Source organism: Meleagris gallopavo, chromosome 8, assembly GCF_000146605.3.
Source record: "Meleagris gallopavo isolate NT-WF06-2002-E0010 breed Aviagen turkey brand Nicholas breeding stock chromosome 8, Turkey_5.1, whole genome shotgun sequence".
Taxonomy (NCBI): Eukaryota; Metazoa; Chordata; class Aves; order Galliformes; family Phasianidae; genus Meleagris; species Meleagris gallopavo.
In genome coordinates this window covers 18,683,492-18,696,252 of record NC_015018.2, presented here as the reverse complement: position 1 = coordinate 18,696,252, position 12,761 = coordinate 18,683,492, and the positions used below count along the sequence as shown (strand labels likewise).

Sequence of the window (12,761 nt, the reverse complement as noted above, 5' to 3'; positions counted from 1 at the left end):
GTGTCACTCTGACAGCTCAGTTCCACCATGCTGCTTTCTCGTTCCCCTTCCTCAAAAGAACTGGGAGAAAAAATATGATGAAAAAGGCTCACGAGTTGAGGTAAGGACAGGGATGTTGCTCACCAATTACTGTCATGGGCAAAACAGACTTAATGTAGAGAGATGAATGTAATTTATTGAGTACTGCTTACAAACTAGAACAGTGAGAACTAAAAGAAAACTACAAGTACTGTCACTTTATCCAACCCTGTCTTATCTCCTCTCTCTGAGTGGTGCGGGGGAATGGAGGCTGCAGTCTATAAAGCTTTGACTTTGCTGCAATGCTATGGCTTGGTGTGGTCTGCCATGGTGGCCTGGGGCAGCTTGCCAGGAGAAGGAGTCTGTGACTGGCAGCCTCAGCAGGACTACTTGAAGGCACTGTTGCCACCAGAGATTTGTATTAAGTTACAGTATGGATTTTCCTACAGATGCTGGAAAAACCACAAGGTAGTGATGGATAATCATACTGCTTCTGGTTTTGCTGAATCATTATAGTATCTTTTCTCCTTCACATTGACTTCCTTTGAGGCACAGAGAGCTGAATGTAGGTTTGATTAGTTACTGAATGCCAGGACAGAAAAGGCAGAAGAAGATGGGAACTTGACAAATGAAATAAGTTTTCTGTAGAGAGTAATTCAAGCTTTCTTGTACAGTGTGTGACTTTTCCCTAATGCTGTAATGCTTAAATTGTTGCATTTTGAACAGCCATCTGTAAGAAGCTTGTACTGCCCTGACAAATTATATACAAATTATATACGGATCCTGAGGAATCTGTGTTTATAGAAGCTGGTTCCTCATTAAACAATTCCAGCACTAACTTTAATTTAACAAATTACTGCTGTTATATTTTGGTAATCTCTGTCTAAACAGAATAATGTTAGTGACTAATACAGTCATCTGTTATACAGCGTCAACATTTTCCCGGCAACTTCCCACTCACCCTTTGGCCAGTTCCAAGCAAATCTGATGGTGGCCTGGCATTCTTAAAAGACAGCAAGTTTCCCCAGGTGTGAAAACACAGTGAGGTTATCAGCTTATTTGGACTTCCTGTAATGATGTCATACCCACTTTCCCCAGACAAATAACCAAAGGACTGAACACTTCCGAAGGCACAGCTGCCAGCATTGTGCAAGCAGAAGAGTTAATGGGATGCCAGTCTTCTGTGGTCGTAGCTCATATCTGGACTCCCTGATGTCAAATATAAGTAAACTTGCACCGTAACTCTTTCTTTGTTATAAAATCTCCCTTTTTATTGTCTGGTTTTGTGCCATTGGGAGAATGTGCTTTGGCTGGAATCCTACTGTCAGATCTTTAAGTTGTTCAGTGGAGAAGCAACAATGTCAAAGACAGACAGAGTGCTATACAGGAGGCAGAGTAATCATGTAAGTCTGCATTAATTGCTAGTGGATTGCAGTTTTACTGCCTTGCAGTAGAGCAGAGGAAGTGGAGGATGGAGTGGAGCGGAGGAAGTGATGCAGGGGAATTCTTTAGTGCTCTCAACGCCTGCTTTGGACAACTTTCCCACCAAAATAGATATCAGTCTTTGTGAGCTGGTTAACTGTGGTAAGGACTAAGCAGTTCTTGCTGTAAACCTGTGTGGGTCACAGCAGTGACTCCAGGAGAGACTGTTCCAGCTATGCAGGCAGTACTGTGCATTCTGCCTTGCTGTTTCTGGGGAGCTGAGGAGCTCTCATCTGCAGGAGAGCAGGGGCCCTTAAAACTTTGGTGCTGTGGAGAGTTGGGGATGTTGGTGTTGGAGGAGTCTGCTGGCATGTCTGTATATCTCTTTCCAGGATTGAAGAGGCCAAAGGTCACTCCACAGAATTTCTTCATCCCACAGAATCCATTTCTTCACGAGGAATGTAAGCATGGTCATTCTGAAAGCCTATTTTCTTGTCTCATTATGTTTTCCTTTGACTATAAGGAGTCTATTTCTGGTATTTTGCTGGATTTTATTTGCATAGAGTAGAATAATTTGAATTTCATCCTTTTATACAACTAGCCTAGCCCTGGGGACAACTCCGAATTTGCAGTGGTCTGCTGACTTCTATTCATTACTGGTTTCAATCTTCTGTGTTGCTTATTGTTATTGTGTGTGTGTGTATGATAGATTAATATAAATGAACCACTGATCAAATGTTTTCTGATAGCAATAACTGAAAACACAATGGAATGTGCAGAAATTATTCCATGACTTTCTTATTAGCTTTTCTTAATATCTTCTTGCTCCTCTGCCACAGAATCTACAGCTGCCACTCTTACAAATACGTGTTTATGCCCACAGCAAATCCATAGAGATCTTTGTTCAGGAATAGAACGGAAAGCAACTGCCAAGACCACAAGCATGATCTCTTTGGAAAGTGAGTAGAAGAACAGAGACTGAAGAAAAGTTTCACCATTTGGTGTCTACATAGTAGTTCATGCTCAATTAATTTTCTGTTGGCAAATAGGCAGGCGTAGCATCTTTACATAACGTTATTGACATTATTGCCAGCTAAATTCTAAGGGCATCTGTAAAGAAAAATGCTTGTAACTCTTTAAAATTTGAATGGTATGTCCAGATTGGCTTGCTGAGACAGAATTTCAAAAAAAGTATGCAAATTAAAAGTCAAATTGCCTGCCAACTGCTGGCACCCTGTTACCTGTGCTGATACTGCAGGCTCTTTAAGGATCCTGGCTGCACAATAGCTGCAGGGAGGTCTGAAGGTGACGTTCTGGGCTATGACTCTCAGGTATGCAGTAAGGAAGGCTTTGTGACTGCCATTTGTATTCTGGGAGTTGGAGGAAACTTGAGCCTAATTGCATGGAATTGGGAGTTTATGTAAGTCATGACTGTTTCATGGTTCAGAACAAAACCCAGGCATTTTACTGCTTTGTTTGCTGTGCAAATGTACCTCCCTACCCTATGGCTGCACTCCAAAGTGCCAGCACTGGTGAAATCCTCACTGATGCAAAGCAGAGAATTTGTTGCCTTTCGGTAGGATAGGGGAGATTTCTCTTCCACAGGCCTTTGAGTATCTTGTGTAAATCAATAAAATGTCAAGTATTCTGTTAAAACATTGATACAAAAAGGTCTTATTTTTGCTCATATTTCATTTGAGTGGTTAAGATTTCCAGAGAACCTACTGGAATAGCTCCCACTGAATTCAGTGCGTACAAGATCGGACTTGCTGGGCTATTTGTTCCAAGGCATAGAATACTTCTGCTTCTTCTGAGGTTTCCTGGTAAGGTGAATTTTGTTTGACATAGAAAAAATGTTTTCCAATCACATTTCCATTTGTATCTATTAATTCGTTACAGCAAACTTCCAAACTAGCCCCTGCTGTTTCCTGACCTTTGACCAAATGTTCTAATAGCTTCCTTATTAACAGTAAGTAGATGCAGAATTTCAGATAGTACTAACTTTGTAACAAGGATTGTATTTAATTTATTTTTTATTTTTTCCTTTATTATTATTTTTTTTTCATCACTGTTCTGATTCTGCAGGAGTTTGAAAAAAATAGCACAGAAGATGACTTGCTGCATTAATTAAAAAAAAAAAAGTCATGACGTCAATATGCAACCAAAAAGTTATTCTTACAGGAGTCTCTAAGTTATGAAAACATTTCTAAAATGTGAAGGTCAAGCCCCCAGGACTGCAGTTTTTGCAGGGGCGATTGGATTTGATCTGTTTTGCTCCATGTGGTGCTTAGAGCTCAGACCTTCTCAGTAATGGTTGGACTTTGCATTCAAGTTCTGATAATTTACATAGGTGCCAGCCTAAAGGTTTAAACAACATGGGCATCAAGTTTTCTCATGCATCAGTGCAGAAGTATTGAATTCAGTAGAGTTTCTCTCATTTAACTAGAAGGGAATTTAGTGTTGTTTTTTTTCTAGTTTTAGTGACTTTACTGAGTGGAAATAACATCATGACACTAGAGTTTACCTTTGTCATTACAAAATATGATTCTTTTTTTCAGTGATGTTTAAATAGATTTATTTTTTCGCATTTTACTTATGCAGACACAGGTCCACTGCCTCACTGGAATCCAGGAAGGGAAAAGTAGGGTTTTGAAGCACGTAGCTGCTTCTACCCTAATTCCACGTAGGAGGCCAACTCGAGCTTGAAGTGCAAGGAAAGTCAGAGGGGCTCAGCAGAAACTGTGCCTGTGGTGTGAGTTTTAGCTAGCAGCTCTGAGAAGTGTGTGGGTGCCAGGGTGCCCTCTGCCTTGATAGGGAGCAGCCTTATGCAGGGCTTGCTGTGTCATACGCTCCTACAGCTCCATGGGCAGGGCAGTGGCATGTCCTGGAAGAAGATGAGAGACAATGTCTTGCTTAGCATGTGGTAGGAGGGAATAAAACAGCTGTTTGCTGATTTTGAATAGCCTTATGCTAAGTCAGTGAAAAAAAGAGAGAGTGCAAGAGAGAGGAGATAGAAAGAAAAAAAAAGTGAAAGAAAGAAAAAGCTTTCTGTCATGTTGAAAAGGCACTTGGGCAGTGCACTGATGTTTGTCTTTGCACCTAGCTTTAAGACAGCTCAGACAAAGAAAGAAAATGCAGCCTGTGCATGGTTTTATAGTGGTCAAAGAGAGATCTGCATACCACTGCAAATAAACTTTTGCTTACGATGAGAACTGAGGGAAGGAAGCAAACAAACAGAGAAAGCAAATCTCAAGCAGGCAGCCAAAGAAAAGCAAACCACTTCCATGTAAACACACATGGAAACTGTGGCTAGTACGTCATACCAAGCTCAGAGGAAGAGGCAGCATCTGAGACCTTCAGCAGGTTGATTCTGTTCACAACATCTTATTTCTCTCTTTTTCAGCCACAATGAGTGTAATATTTGGAGGTGGGAGTGCTTGTACCACAGCAGAGTGGAAATGCTCCAAAGAGGAATTGAGAAGTAGTGAAGTGGGAAGATGGAGGGACTTAGCTAGCTCTGGTTAGACTGACCAGATGTTTGGTTTTTAAGGGGCAGAGGGGAAAGAACCTTCATGCATTGTTGTAAGGGAGCAGAAGAGATGCTGCTGTATTGAGTAGTGGAGGAGCTTGAGTGGAGATTCCTGTATTCTCCTGACAAGAAATAATGAAAGGAGGGTAAAAATGGCTAGTGCTACTGCATAATGGGTGAACATTTTCTGTCTTGCTGGCAAGACATCTGAAGCTTTTTATCAGGATAGGAGTGCTTGCTGTTACAGTGGTCTAGCTATTTGCAAAGCAACTGTATTATCTACTGCCTGAGAAACATGACATAATCATTCAGCTCCTCTTTTTTTCTGTTTACTCGTCATATTTTCTCCTCATGTCTATTTCCAGAGTGCTTTCTTACTCTGCCCGTACCTCAGCTGATGACATCAATGGCTCTGCAGACATATCCTGTCTCTTCTTTCATCTCCTTGGTGCTAGCCTGGTTGCTTCTACAAAGTACAAACTTCTTAAGACTTAAACTTCTGCTTTACAGAGAAGGCAGGAAACAAGAGAGTTATGATACTGGAAATGGCCTATTGTTTCTTCTCTGGCAAACTCCCTCTGGACAGCAGTTCTGGGAATCAGCTCCTTTTGTGAAGTTGTTGTTGCGAGATGTATTGGTGATATATGCCATGGTGAATTTGCCAGGCACAGAGAGAGTCCCTTGGGGAAAAGAGCGAAGAAGCACACTAAGCTGTCTCCAGAAGCAAACTTTCAGAAATGCTCTGCAAAGGTGCCTGAAACTTAAACTTTTTCCCTTGGTAAGGATGAAAGGCAGGACTTTTGACCCCTACTTCTGACTAGAACGGAAACTTGGGCTTCTGTACTTCATAGAAGTACATTTTATGATAGATGAGAGAAAATGAAGATCTTTGAGGGAAGGCTAAGAAAATTCCTCTTCCTTCCAAAACTGCCTTGCAGGATCAGTGGAAAATTTCTGTTCAGAACAAGATCCTTGGCAAGGATACACCACCACCAGGTGAGAAGCAGATGCCCTCAAGATCAGGCAAAGCATTTCAACATTCTTCTTCCTGTTTGCTCCAGGTATATCTCAACAAATAAAACTGAGAACCATCTTGCCTATCATCCTGAGCTGCACATGCTGGTGATTTCCAAGCAAGAAGATGCATACATAACAGGTAGGAGGGGCTGAGAAGCTCTGTGCCAAGGTTTTTCTGTTGCCAGAACAATTATTGGATTCAGTCCCTGAGAGCTCTCAAATTACTATAGAGGAAGAACATAGCTGGGAGTAGCTTGTAGCAATTGTCCTGTTGGTGACAGACTCGTCCCTGATGGCGTCCTTCCTGAGCACACAGGGAGTGATCTGCATGTAGGGCTTACTGGAGAGGGGTAAGGGAATAGGCTGAGCTTTGCTGTGCGACGATGCATAGCCACTGATCTCCTGCCCCAGTGGAGGACAGGCAGAGGAGCTGGACACTGATCAGCTGCACTTTAGGGAAAAAGCACAGGGCTGGCATATGGTGGCCTTTAAAGAGCAATTGAATTGTTGACTTCTATAGTATATCAACAAAAAAGAGCTCAGATATTCTGCTGTATTTCTGTCCTCAGCACTGGGGATGCCAGCGTTCATGGCAGAAAGTTAAGTACATCCCAATAAAACAGCCTGAGAGTTGGGAATAGGAAGGTGAAGGAGAAAGATACATGACTGTCCATGCAGTTTTGCTATTATTTTTGACACCATCATTTAACAGTGAAGGAGGAGGAAAACCAAGTTTTTGCAGTTGTGGCCTATATGGGGCCATTGTCGTGTCATTTATTGTGTGAAAGTTTTATCTTCTGCTTTAAATGCTATGGCTACGGCTGTTTGAACAGTCTAGCTTTCTGGAAGTCAGTAAAATCTCTTCATTTGCAGTTCTACTTATTGAAAATTTAAAAATATGGGAAAATGGATTGAAGTTAGCTCAATTAATAAAAGCAAAACTCAAACATATATTTCTTTTGATGTTTAGGTCCTATAATTATTTTTGGCCAACATCCCATTAGACATCAGACTTGTATGTATTGTCTTTCTTCTTCCTTTCTCCTTCTATATTAGGCAATAGGAAGTTCTGTTCCTGTGATCATTTACCATGATGCAACACATTATAGCCTTTGGTTTTGGCTTTTTCCCGCACATCTCAAAACCTGAGATGTCTTCAGATCTGTATTTTTATTCTTTCCATGCACAAATGGAACTGAAATTTCTGCAGCCGTTGCATAACGCTCCTGGCAGCCAACTGCTACCAGCTGTCTTGGAGATCTGGTCTGAGTCCTTTGGCAAGTAGACATTGTCCTGTTAGGATTCTACTGTAACTTACATTGGTAAAAATTAAAAATAATACTATAGAAGTGAGTTAGGCCAGACGTCTAAACACGGGGAAAATTTGATCTAAAAAATTTCCAAGGGACTATTCCTTGTAATAAGTTGAAGTATTATTTAGTGTTTGTTGTAAACAAGGAAGCACTTTGACTATGGCTAGATGTGTACAATTAGCTGTGGTTAGCTGCATTACTTACAGCAGATGTTTGGGAAATATTCTATCCTGGCATTGGTACAACAAAGGCAGAAATATAGCAATCAAGCACTACAGACACCCTAAGATCTGTTTTGTTTCTTCTTTCTTTCATTTGCAGTTGTCTTTTTTTTTCTTTTTTTCTTTTTACTTTTTTAAAAAATATTTCATCTACTTTTCTTCTCATACAGCCTCCACATTCCCCTGGATCAGATACCAGTATGCTGCCTCTTGCAATACCTGGAGTCTGCTGCCACATCTCAGAGCTGCCAGGGTCTGATCCGGACCTGCTGCTCTCTCCAGATGATCTGCTTGTCTCTTATGTCCAACTTATGACAGAGTAAGCTTGAAGGTACCTGCAGTTAGTGCAGTCACAGGGTGCTCTTGGTTGGTACTCATCCAGTGCACTTACAAACAAGGCCTCAAGATCCTAAATCTGTGACTTAACTGAAAGCACCCTAATGCTGGGATGCTAAGGCTTTTGACATAGTCTCCTACAACATCCTTCTCTCCAAATTGGAAAGATGTGGGTTTGATGGGTGGAATGTTCAATGGACAAGGAACTGGTTGTGAGATCATACCCAGAGGCTGGTGATCAATGGTTCAATATTGGATGGGGATCAGTGACAAGTAGTGTCTCCCAGAGGTCAGTACTGGGACTGGTGCTCTTTAACATCTTCATCAGTTACAGTGATAGTGGCATCGAGTGCACCTTGAGCAGATTGCAGATGACACCAAGCTGTGTGGTGCAGGCAGCATGCCTGGGAGATGGGATGCCATTCAGAGAGACCTTCATAAGGTCCAACAAATCCAAGTGCAAGGTCTTGCACCTGGGTTATGGCAACTCCCACTGTCAGTACAAGCTGGAGAATGAAAGGATTTATCGCAGCCTTGACAAAAGGACTTGGGGTACTGGTAAGTTGGACGTAAGCCAGCAATGTGCCCTCAGCCTGGAAAGCTATCTGTATCCTGGGCCGCATCAAAAGAAGGGTGGTCAGCAGGGTGAGGGAGGTGATCCTGCCCATCTGCTCTGCACTGGTGAGACCTCACCTGGATTACTGCATCCAGATATGGAGTCCTCAGTACAGGAGAGACATGAATTTGCTAGAGCATATCCAGAGGATGTCCACGAAAGTGATCTATGAGATGGAACATCTCCCCTGTGTGGACAGGCTGAGAGAGCTAGGACTGTTCAGCCTGGAGAATAGATGGCTCCAGGGGGACCTAAGAGCAGTCTTTCAGTATTTAAAGGGTGGGCTGTAAGAAGGAAGGGAACAGACTCTTTAGAAAGTCTATTTTGATAGGGCAGGGAAAAATGGTTTCAAATTGAAAGAAGGGAGATTTAGATTGTAAAAACCTTCCTTATATCCAATATGGCAGGGGACTTTCACAGAGGAGGTCAAATAGTGATTGTCTGGCTCTGGTATTAAGGCAAAGTATAAAGAAAAAGTCCACAGCTGAGTCCGGAGTGCTGGACTGAGTGTAGTGCCTGCACAAGCTCCTCCTCTTTAGGTTCTGTTTAGGCAGCACATCTAATCAGCAAGTGATAGAAGTGTGTGTTCCTGTGAAAATACAGAGTTGGTCTGGGACTCTCTTGGGACTCCCCTGTCCTGTATCTGCCTCCTTCTCAGCCTGGACTCTGGCCAGGTCCTTTCCAGCTCAGATTTAGGTTCCTGCTTGCATCCCGTATCTAATCAGCTGACATTTCTAGCTAGATCCCTATTATGTATTTATAGTTCTTCCTAATTATTAGGACTGTCTTCCAACAGTCTCAAGCTAATTCGTCCTACATCTGATCCATGACAATGTTACTTTGAACCCTTGGACAGAGATCTATTGTCTCTAAGTCACCAGCACTGCTAATCCTCCAGTGAGGCAGGCAAATGTAAAAAGAAAAACATATCATGAAGTAGAAAGTGAGTTTTGACAAGTGTTTGTGTTCTGGATATCTGTACTACTGTGGTCACATAAAGCAATAGCATGTAAATGTCAAAATATAGATATATCAATGTCTGGAGTTGCAGTGCATTTGCAGTAATGCTCTGCATATTCTAACATGGATGTTTAAAAGCCACTATAAATACAGCACTTTGACAGGTTAGTGGATTTCTGGAGGGGTAGCTGAGGTGAACTGTTGTCAAATGCTACTTATATCTAAACCACAACACACCTGTAAGACCCTATGGAATGACATTTTAGATTTAGTGGAGTCCAGTGGTGGATTGCTTTGCTGAATCAGGATTTATTTTGGCTTATGACAAATACTGTAACTGATGGGCCATTACCTGGAAGTGTGTTAGCTATGTGACTGCTTTCAACTTTCTAGCACTGTGTTCTTCCTTACATTTCCCTACATTTTCTTCCCAACTATTATCTCCAGTCATGTAGATCCAAATGTCAGATCAAATTCCTGTCTGGGCTTGTGCTCCAAAGGCTGTTTGGAATCTGAAGTTATACTGGTAACAAACTGGCTCACCAGAGTCATCTGACAACTGATGCTAGCCTCCCCTCAGGGCAGAGACAGATCACAAAATAATTATACCTGTAGGGTCTTAATTATGTAATCTGTAGTCTGTGCCTGACAAACTTGGGACATGAGTCACACCAGAAATGGGTGACATGCAGGATGAATGGGTATTTGTGAATGTGATTCCTGTTTCCCAGTAGCCTTTGTTCATCTAGATTATTGCAGAGAGAGAAGTCATATGCTCTCATTTAGGAAGCAGACCGGATTTTCTCCTGGCATTGTTATAAATGTTTATGCTGTCCTACTGTCCTGGTATTTCTATAAGCATAAAACTTGTACTGTGTTATCACTTCACCTTAGCTGCTTGCTTAGATCTGACTGGGCCTTGCTTTTCCACTGCAGGTATATTAGCTAAACAGCTTGCCATTGTAGACCATAGACACAACTGATCTTAGAATCACAGAATCATTAAGGTTGGAAAAGACCCCTAAGATCATGTAGTCCAACTGTCAACCTATCACTACCAGGCCCATTAACCACATCCATCAGCACCATATCTCTACGTTTCTTGAGCACTTCCAGGGACAGTTACTCCCACCACCTCCCTGGGCAGCCTGTGCCAGTGCATCACCACTCCTTCTGAGAAGAAAGTTTTCCTAATATCCAACCTGAACCTCCTCTGCTGCAACTTAAAGCCATTGCCTCTTCTCTTTTCACTGTTACCTGGATAAAAAGGCTGACCTTCACCTCAATACTTCTTAATGCTTCTGCTCCATGAAGGAAGAATAGCTAGGAGTGCTGGAAGGCTTCAGTAACAGCTTGTGGCTGTTGACAACAGAGCAATGACATACTGTGGGGCATGATGTCCCGGCTGCACTGGGGGCTGGCAGCTGAGGCAAGGAGTTAGGCTTTAGGAACACAGCACCTTTTTTAACAGCAGTGTTCCAGCAAGGTAGGAGGAGCTGATTAATGATTCAGAAATTCATTAAAATGGTTCACAAAGAGCTGCAGTCACAAGAAGCATAAGGCTTATACTGAAATGAAATTTTATAGACTAATTCTAGGAAATAACTTATTTTAGAAAAGTCAAAGCTACATCAGTTCTTCTGGTGATACTCTTGCTGCATCTTCTAAGAAAATACTGAGAAAATGGATGAAGTGGCAAAGGTGTCATGGCAGGGATCAAAGGACTCTGGTTAGTGCAGTGTGTTAATAATACCTTATTCTTGTAATATATAACAGAACTCCAGTGATTTAATGATTCAGTAAAAGTTGAGAAACACATTTCAGTTCCAACTGAATATTTGTGGCATTACTTCAAGAAGGATGAGGCAGGAAAGAGAGTACTCTTCAGCAGAACCATAGCATGACAGCAGAATAAAGGAAACAGATGCATAGAACCCTTTTAGATTATTTATCTAAATAATTTATCTAGGGGAACACAAAGTTTATCCTGATGAATGCAACATTTCTCCTGGAAATTCAAATCCCAGGCACTGTAATTCCCAACAATTTCATACAGAGACCAATTCCATGGGGATTCTCATGCATCAGTATTTAGAGAATATATAAAAATGTGCTGGAATAGGCTAAGACCTAGTTATGACAGCAGATTTTGCCATTTATAAAATACTTGTGAAAGATGCCTTGTGAGGGACTAAGGAAATTCATTTCAACCAATTTATTATTTTTCTGGCATCTATTTTTGGAACTTAAACAGAATTTGTGCAGTTAGTGCTTCCTTTGTTGAGATGGTAATAATACCTCTGCAGAATTGTAGCTATATTTTAAATGACTGACTGACTCGAGTGTTTAAAATGCTGAAGAGAGCAAGGACAGACATAAATAATATACCAGCATTTTTGCAAATTACAGTATGGAGTTAAAACATAGTATTGCAATAACTCTTGATTGTTAGCAAAAGTAGACAATTGATATAGCCATGCTATATCTTTTCTTTTTCCTAAATTACTTGCAAAAATGCTGTGAACATAAGAATTGCTTGTTCAATTGGCCTTACTTGTCTTCACAGAATAAGAGAATCACAGAATGGTTGAGGTAGGAAGGGATGTCTGGAGATCATCTCGTAAAGCCTCGCTGCTCTAGCAAAATTCTCTTCAGCACATTGTCTGGACACAGTCCTAGGTAGGTGTTGAATATCTCCAGGAGAGGAGACTCCAGCCTCTCTGGGCAACTCATTCCAGTCTCCCTAACAGAAAAGAAGTTCTTTCTCCTGTTCAATCAAAGCTGCTTGTGTTTCAGTTTTGTGCTTATTGCCTTTCCTAACGTGATGATTGACATAAGTCGTCTTCTCTATGTATAAGGCTATTGTAAAAAGGAGCAATCTCTTCTCCATATCATAGTAGATATGGCAAGGTGTAGACAACTGCAACTGCACCAAGGATTCCTTGACATTAAGACAGACTTCTTAACAGTGGAGATTGTGAAACATCAGTGTGAATTTCCTGGAGAGATTTCAAGTCTCCATCTCTGGAGATAAGGCAAAAACATTTTAGTTAATCTTGCTTTGAGGCATGGGACTAGAATAAGTGACCTTTCAAAGTCTTTTGATTTTGAGAAATTAACCAGCAGCTTTTAAGGCAGGGTTCTCTGTGTTTATTTTAAGGAGGCTGGAATTTCCAGCTTTTTTTTTCTAAATAGGAACTCGCACTAGAGTTCCTTGTTCAACAGGAAAAATTCTTGGATTTCACCTTAGCTGGAAGACTTAATTTCCTGTTTGATATCATAAACAGTATTGTATTGTCAAAGAAGAAATTCCCAGATATTTTATTTAA

General features: G+C 41.3%; 1 long non-coding RNA gene across 4 annotated transcripts; it reads left to right on the top strand.

Annotated features, from left to right (window-relative positions):
• Positions 1–1,584: 1,584 nt before the first annotated feature.
• LOC116216887 lies at positions 1,585–8,214 on the top strand. 4 transcript variants are annotated; one of them, XR_004160510.1, is made up of 5 exons: positions 1,585–1,901; positions 2,324–2,399; positions 3,141–6,125; positions 6,957–7,001; positions 7,691–8,214. It is a non-coding gene; the product is annotated as an uncharacterized LOC116216887 (long non-coding RNA). The 4 variants fall into 4 exon arrangements; XR_004160511.1 differs by having other exon boundaries at positions 2,324–3,263; positions 5,335–6,125; XR_004160509.1 differs by having other exon boundaries at positions 2,324–6,125.
• Positions 8,215–12,761: the final 4,547 nt, after the last annotated feature.